Source organism: Thalassophryne amazonica, unplaced genomic scaffold (genome assembly GCF_902500255.1).
Source record: "Thalassophryne amazonica unplaced genomic scaffold, fThaAma1.1, whole genome shotgun sequence".
Taxonomy (NCBI): Eukaryota; Metazoa; Chordata; class Actinopteri; order Batrachoidiformes; family Batrachoididae; genus Thalassophryne; species Thalassophryne amazonica.
Window position 1 is genome coordinate 249,886 of NW_022986232.1, and position 8,744 is coordinate 258,629.

Sequence of the window (8,744 nt, forward strand, 5' to 3'; positions counted from 1 at the left end):
TATTGCAAAAATAATATTCCAATTAACAGAGTGCATGTTTATGCAAGTTGCCCCAAGACATGTTTCTGAGTTAGCTCTGTCAGTTTATCACAGTAATCTTGAAATTATACGAGGGTAGGCTGAAAAGTTCTAAGGCTCACTATAATGCAGTTAATGCATTACTCCTTCATGGGGAGCCTTAGAACTTTTCAGCCTACTCTCGTATATTCAGTAGGTCTGAATAAATCATAAATCGACATATTATTGGTTACCATGAGTGTTGAAATCATTTCCTATTGTTCATTCTACCTATGTTTGCACACATAATTTAAATGGAGTCCAACATTAACTTTCTGTAGGCAGTAAATGATATTTAATGTTTTCCTGTAATATGAAATTTTACAAAATAATTGTAATAATTAAATAATAATTTAATTTATACATTTATTTAGAGGCGAGCTTTACACATACAACATGAACATTATGTGAATGTTTGCAAACACACTGAACATTAAGCATACATTCTATAAACATTTGATTGATTTTTGCAAATGTTTGCTTACATGTTTGTCTAATGTTTGCTTTCATGCAAACATTAGACAAACATCACAAACATTATATGAACATTTGCAAACTTGCTGAACAGTAAATGAACATTCTATGAACGTTCACTTGATGTTCGCAAATTTTCGCTTCCATGCAAACATTAGACAAACATCACGAACATTACATGAACGTTTGCAAACTTGCTGAACAGTAAACAAACATTATATGAACATTTGTTTGATGTTTGCAAATGTTCGCTTCCGGGTGGGAAGAGCCGAGCAGAAATTTGCCGCTAACCACAGCTAGAAGACTGGGGAAGAGAGCTCTCTCAAAAAGTCCGGCTTCAGAAAACCTCCCTCCTCCTCCTGCTCAGCAGTAAATAAGCAGAGAGTAAACAACAGCAGTTGAGAGGATTCACAGTGGCTCTTCTCCGGTATCGGAAAATGTCGCGGGTTGGATCAGTATTTTCCGGTAAGTGAATTACATCAGTATCGGAACCAGATACTGATCTGGGATCGGATCGGTCCCATCCCTAAAGCAGACTGCAGTGGCTCAAAGAGATTATTCTCAGTAAGATAGTCCACGAGCTGCTGTGACACCACTTTTTAGTGTAGTGGCAGAAGGCTAGAGATTTGGAACGGAAATGACATTGTTCCAAATTAGAGATGTTCCGCCTTGTGTGGCAGGATGCTATTTTAGATTATAAGCATGTACTACTGGCCACAAAGCGGACCTATTACTCTGATTTGATCAGTAAAAACAAACATAACTCAAGGTTTTTGTTTGACACGGTCGCATTTCTTATTCACGGGCAGCCACCTGTTAGGCGTTCTCCCTTTTCAGCACAGGATTCTTGGATTATTTTGAGAAGAAAATAGAAGATATTAGGTTAAGCATATCTCAGCACGCCTCGGCCCAGCCATTAAGACCTGCTATGGAGGTGGGCGCTACCATTGAGGTGTTACCTAGACTGACAGAATTTAATAGTATTTCATTGGGCGTGCTGACGAAACTCGTGGCGTCTACAAAAAGCACAACCTGTTTATTTGATCCCATACCAACAAAACTGTTTAAGGGCCTGTGGCCCACTCTTGGGCCGACTGTGCTGGAAATGATTAATCTGTCATTAACCTCTGGATCTGTTCTGAAATGTTTTAAATCAGCAGTGATTAAACCATTACTTAAGAAATCTAATCTTGACCCTAGTGTGTTGAAAAATTACAGGCCGATATCAAATCTATCATTCTGTTCCAAAATTTTAGAAAAGGTGGTTTCACGGCAGCTCATAGACCACCTCACTGAGAATGATCTTTTTGAGCCGCTGCAGTCTGCTTTTAGGAAATATCACTCCACAGAGACAGCGCTCACTAAAGTTGTGAATGATCTTCTGTGAGCAATGGACTCAGACACCACTATGGTTTTGGTGTTGTTAGATCTCAGTGCTGCGTTTGATACCATGGATCATCATATTTTGCTCAATAGGTTGGAGAATTTTTTTGGGATTACTGTAAGTGCCCTTGCCTGGTTGACGTCATATCTGTCCAGTCATTCTCAATGTGTCTTGTATAATGGCACTATCTCTGACCTTGCTGACATGAGATTTGGGGTTCCACAGGGATCTGTTTTAGGCCCCTTGCTTTTCTACCTGTATGTGGCACCCCTTGGGCGTATACTGCAGAGTTTTGAGATTGCCTTTCATTGTTACGCTGATGATACTCAGTTGTACATGCCGATAACTGCGGGAAATCTCATAAAATCCCTGGAGGACTGTCTTCTATCAGTGAGAAGTTGGATGTCTAGTAACTTCCTATTTTTAAACTTTAATAAGACTGAAATGATGGTTCTTGGTCCAGCGAGACATCAGCATCAGTTTGACCAGCTGGTGCTCAGCCTGGGTTCCTGTGTCATACATCATACGGACAAAATGAGGAACCTTGGGGTAATTTTTGATCCCACGTTGCCTTTTGACCTCCACATCAGGGATGTTACTAGGACTGCTTTTTTCCATTTGAGAAATATAGCGAGGATCCGCCCCATCCTGTCCAAGGCTGATGCTGAGACCCTGATTCATGCTTTTGTTTCTTCTAGACTAGATTATTGTAATGTTCTATTTTCAGGGTTACCACAGTCCAGCATTTGGGGTCTTCAGCTGGTTCAGAACGCTGCCGCCAGACTTCTGACACGTAGCAGAAGGTCTGAACATATCACACCCATTTTGGCATCTTTGCACTGGCTCCCTGTCTCTGTGAGAGCAGATTTTAAGGTTTTGTTATTGACTTATAGGGTTGTTCATGGACTGGCGCCATCTTATCTGGCTGATCTGGTGGAACTTTACGTGCCGGTCCGGGCTTTGCGGTCGCAGGATGCGGGACTTCTCTGTGTTCCCAGGGTGAAGAAGAAGTCAGCAGGTCAAAGAGCCTTTTCGTATCGTGCACCCACCCTGTGGAACAGTCTTCCTGCGACCGTGAGGCAGTCTGAGTCTGTGGACATTTTTAAGTCAAGACTCAAAACCTATTTTTATTCTCTTTCTTATGGATAGTTTTTATTTTTATTTGTTTCATTCTTTTACTTCTGTTTTTATTTAAGTATTTGAATTTTTATTCATTTTAAATTATTTATTCAATTTTATGGTGACTTGTTTTATGTAAGGTGCCTTGAGATGGCTTTTGCTGTGATTTGGTGCATTATAAGCTAATTAAATTAAATTAAATTAATAGTGGCTGGGTTAAGGCATGCTGGGATATGTTTAACCCAATGTCTTCTATTTTCTTCTCAAAGTAATCCAGGAAATCTTGTGCTGTAAAAGGAGAGCGAACTACAGGTGGTTGTCCATGAATAAGTGTTGCCACTGTGTCGAACAATTTGCCAAGACCGTCAAATTGAAATGCATCCCCCCAAATCCTGTGCATTGAAAAACAAGTCTCCCACCCCCCACACACACACGAATCAGCCCCCCTCCCTCAAACTCAATGTTACAATCTTACATCTGCTCAAAATTTGATGTTTGAGACAATATGCTTAAACAAAAAATTTGGGGGACTTGGAAAGCTTTTATCTGGTATCTTCTGGAGAGTTTTCAACTAAAAGTTCTCCAGATTTGAACCCCCACCACCCCAGCATTCTGTGAATTAAAATTCACCCCTTCCCCAACCCCTATTTCCCCCTCCCTAATTAATAATGACCACTCCCTTAGTGCTTCAGAGATAATGTATTATTTGAAGAAGCACAGGACCTTACACTTTGACGTGAATAACTTACCAAGAGCTTTTGTAGCTTCAGGATAGATCTATAACCTTTCCTGCCCACTATAAGCCTTTTAACAGTCTCGCTCACTTCCGGGTCTGATGAGGTCAAAGGTCAAGAGGTGTAAACTGCAGTCTGGAGGCATCATGACTGACTGCGTGAGCAACGAGAATGACAGAGACTTTGATTATTTTTCCTGTTGCAGTGTTGATTCCTTGAAAGATGTTTTGTGAAAACGTGGTTTTGGTGTCCAAGGAAGAAAAACTGAAGCTTACACTGCACACGAACTGAAAATTCAGGTTTTGCCGACTCGACCCACTACCGACCCAGACAGAATCTATTCATAAACATAGAATCAGCTGATCACTGTTTTGCTTTGGAGACCTCTATATATCTTGTGCACTACATTTGAGAAATAAGAGACTTTTTAATATCATCACTCTCCTCTGAGGGGTGTCTCTTTGGATAGGCCATTTTGAGAATAAGATCAGTGGCAATCAGCTGTTTTAGCGTGGCCCCGCTGTTGGATGCGCTACGATAGCTACCCTGCTTCATAGTTCCGCCACCACCAAACAGGCTATAGTCTAATCAGAGGACGCACAAAGAAAAATAATAGGCCAGAATGGTTCATAAGGTTGGCCTTTCAATGCGGCATTAGTATCAGAGTCCGTACTTCAGAAAGAGTCCAAATTCGTCTTAAAGAACCAAACTTTTCCACACGGTTCTGAACGGACAGCTTCACAGGAAAAGTATTGGCATATTATGTTACTCTGCTTTTTCGCCTGATCCCGTCAGATCTCAGAAGCTAAGCAGTGCAGGACCTGGTTAGTACTTGGATGGGAGACCCCTTTGGAGCACGAGTGGCTGTGTGTGTTTTTCCAGGTTACACTGGAGTTGCATCAGGAAGGGCATCCAGTGTAAAACTTGTGCCAAAACATCACTGCGGAATTGGCTGTATCCGCTGTGGCAACCCCGAACAAAACAGGAGCAGTCGAATGGACAACATGTTACTATGCTTTTTACTTTTTTACACTTTTACTGTGCTTTTTAAAAATCTTTTAATTTTTTTTTTTGGTTTTCTGAATTGTTTTGTGTGAAGCGCATTGAGGCGACTCTGTTGTGATCTGGCACTATATAAAATGAATAAATTGAAACTGAAATTGACTGAAGGCCTGTCAGACCATGAGAAACAAAATTCTCTGGTCTGATGAGACAAAGATTGAACCAATTGATGTGAATGTCAGGCATCATGTTTGGAGGGAACCAGACACCATCCCTACAGTGAAGCATGGTGGTGGCAGCATCATGCTGTGGGGATGTTTTTCAGCAGCAGGAACTGGGAGACTAGTCAGGATTGAGGGAAAGGTGAATGTAGCAATGTACAGAGACATCCTGGATGAAAACCTGCTCCAGAGCGCTCTTGACCTCAGACTGGGGCGACGGTTCATCTTTCAGCAGGACAATGACCCTAAACACACAGCCAAGATATCAAAGGAGTGTCTTCAGGACAACTCTGTGAATGTCCTTGAGTGGCCCAGCCAGAGCCCAGACCTGAATCCAACTGAACATCTCTGGAGAAATCTGAAAATGTCTGTGCACCGACGCTCCCCATCCAACCTGATGGAGCTTGAGAGGTGCTGCAAAGAGGAATGGACCAAACTACCCAAAGATAGGTGCACCAAGTTTGTGGCATCATATTCAAGAAGACTTGAGGCTGGAATTGCTGCCAAAAGTGCATCAACAAAGTATTGAGCAAAGGGTGTGAATACTTATGTACATGCAATTTCTATTTTTATTATAATTAATAAATTTGCAAAAATGTAAAAAATAATTATAGGATATTGTGTGTCGATTTTATTTATTTTTTTTTTGGGGGGGGGGGGGGGGACAAATTTAAAATAAGGCTACAACATAAAATATGGAAAAGGTTTTGTGGTGGTGTGGATACTTTCCAGATGTATGATGGTTATTTTTCTGATCCAGTCTCCTGTTCTTCATGTCGACTTGTATCTCTGTTTATCTGTGAAGTTGGAACATCAGCAGTTTGCTTCAGGATAAATTAAGTCTGATTCTAACTGGTTTAAGTGAAACCATGATGTTGATTCATGAGCTTCAGATTTTATTAACTGTGAGCAAATGTTACATCTTTGAGTGTATAACATGAGGATAAACTGTAATCAATAGCATCGACTGATCGTCTTCATCAGTCCATCACCAAGCTGAACTGTCCTTCATTTATCATGATAAGTCACAGTTTGTCTTATTTATTCCTGCTGATATTTGGTGTTCAGTCTATAATCAGAACTCCAACACAAACTAGCAGCTATCATTTGGATGTGGTGGAGTTGGTCTGAAATAAAGTTTAGTGGACAAACCTGCTGTGGATCAGCGAACTTCAGGCTTGAAAACTAGTTTCTTCTCTTCTTTAAATCCACTCGTTTCTTCTTGCTGCTCTTCGATCTGTTTGTTTCTACCAACTCAAATATCTCGGCTTCATTAGCAGCAGTTAGCTGCTGTTTCAACAACCTTCTCAGCTCTTCTACCTTTTCGCGCTAACTTCGCCTTTTCTTCTTCTTCCGGTTTACTATCGACCTTTGTGCTTCTGGAGCTCTTCAAAAAACATATTCGAGGATCACAGAGTGAAGTTTGATCTGTTCACACAAGAGTTTCCAGCGTCTCCAGCTAACTAGCTTTAGCCTCGGAACACAACAGGAAACAGTTCTTTATGGGTTCGTTACCGCCACCTACTGGACTGGAGTATGAACACGACGTTGACGTTGCATCATCACAGAACTGTTATACAGTGTCTTAACATAATGGAGGAACAAACTCACACAGCCTTCCGTTTGTTTGATTATGGGGCCATTATTGTAGCAAAAGTATTCGCAAATGCATATTTTGGTGTGTGTGTAAACAGATCCACAAATGCGTAAAAAATCTGTTTCCGTGTCTGTGAAAATCGGGCCACTCGATTGGATGTGCTCTTACATGTGACTTTTGCTACACTCCTGCCGCGTTAAATCTGTAATTTGAACCTGTGTGGAGACTTGTCTGTGTGCCTCCGTGATTATACAGCTTCATACCACCAGAGGGCACAAGCACCAATGACATTGCTCACTGCTGTCGTTTTAAGCCTGGCTGGTCCACCGAAGAGATCAAAATACACATTATAGGGTGATTCTTAGACTACGGGCACTTATTATGTCCTTTGATCATATTGTATGAAAAACAGAAAAAAGGGCATATTTCACACTTTTATAGTTATCTTTACAATGAAAGTGTGTTAAGAAATTTGTTCTAGTAGTCTATGATGACTTTTTCACCTTTTTTCAGCATCATTATATGTAAATATTGCCGTTTTGTGCTTGTCCCACACCCAGACTTTTGATCTTCAATGATAAAAATGAATGGTAAAGAAATGTTTTTCTAATGTTTTAAAATATCTCTGAATAAAATATCAGTAAAATAATCAAAACATAATTGGGGTATTCAGTGTCATACAACTGTTGTGATTTTTTTTTTAAACAAAATGTAGTTGTCCCACACTATTGCCGTAATTTCCACCACAACACTGTAATGTCCCTTTAAACAGTTTGTATGAAAGATTGTTTGGGTAGTTTCTATGGAGATAAACAGTGACATCAGAGCACATGTATATAGCGCCAAATCAAAACAAACAGTTGCCCCAAGGCGCTTTATATTGTAAGGCAATGGTGTGGTGGAAATTACATTTACAAGGCCAATATTGCCCATAGTTAAAGAATCATCCTATAATAGATAGATAGATAGATAGATATATACTTTTAATGTCCCCATGGGGAAATTTGTCTTGGACTCCTCAAAAATCATGACCCATACAAAGATACAGAACAAGACAAACAGTTCATAACAATAAATAAAAATAAAGAATAAAAATAAATAAATAAAAGACATACAAATACTAAAACCTCCTAATGTGCTTGATTGTTAGCGGTGTTTATTATGATATTTGTTAAGGGCTATGATTGATATAGGAACAAAAGAGTTCCTATATCTATTCAGTCTGCAATGGGGGACTCTGAAACGCCGACCCGATGGTAGCAACTCGCATTGCGTGTGCAGAACATGAGAGGGATCAGAAAGAATTCTGTCCGCTTGCTTCATCACGCACTGATCAAAAATTGACTGAGGATTGTTATACTGTTTCAAACCAATGATTTTCATTGCTGTAAGAACAAGGTAGTTTAATTTTGATCTTAGGGACACAGGAAGGTTCCCAAACCAAGTGGTTATGTCATATCTTAGAATGCTTTCCAGAACTGCCTGATAAAACAGTAACATCATTTTTTGGTCGACTCCATGAAAACGCAAACGCCGTAGAAAATAGAGTCGTTGATTCAAGCGGGAACATAACAGTCAACATGAGTGTTCCATGTGAGGGAGCTGTCTATACAGACACCAAGATATTTGTACGATTGCACCTGTGTGATTGGTTGCTGGTGTATAATTACAGGGTTGTGATTGCCAACTAACTTTGGGTCAAAAATGACTTCCTCTGTCTTTTTAACATTTAAAGTAAGGTAACTGGAATCACACCACTCAACAAACTGCCTCACCTCTGAATGATAGATATTCAAATCATCATTCTGTTGAAGTAAGCACAGAAGAGCTGAGTCGTCTGAATATTTAAAAATATAGTTCCCAGGGTGCTTGGCTGAACACTCATTAGTATATAAAGTAAAAAGGAGAGGTGAGCTCACACATCCCTGTGGTGCTCCAGTACTGATGTCTTTGATTTGGGAGAAGCTGGAATTGACCTTAACCTGCTGTGTTCTGTTTGTCAAGACAGAGTGAAACCACCGTATAAGTGACGGGTTGACATCCAACGCTTTAAGTTTCTGAATTAGTAAGTATGGCTGAAGCGTATTAAAGGCGGAGCTGAAGTCAATAAAAAGTAATCGGGCATATGATGACTTATCATCGAGATGTTTTAAAAC

The 8,744-nt window shown here is 40.1% G+C and overlaps 1 long non-coding RNA gene across 1 annotated transcript; it reads right to left on the minus strand.

Annotated features, from left to right (window-relative positions):
- Positions 1 to 5,645: 5,645 nt before the first annotated feature.
- LOC117505633 lies at positions 5,646 to 6,199 on the minus strand. Its single transcript, XR_004559187.1, has 2 exons — positions 6,144 to 6,199; positions 5,646 to 5,788 (listed from the first exon to the last, which is right to left on the minus strand). It is a non-coding gene; the product is annotated as an uncharacterized LOC117505633 (long non-coding RNA).
- Between the last annotated feature and the right edge of the window lie 2,545 nt (positions 6,200 to 8,744).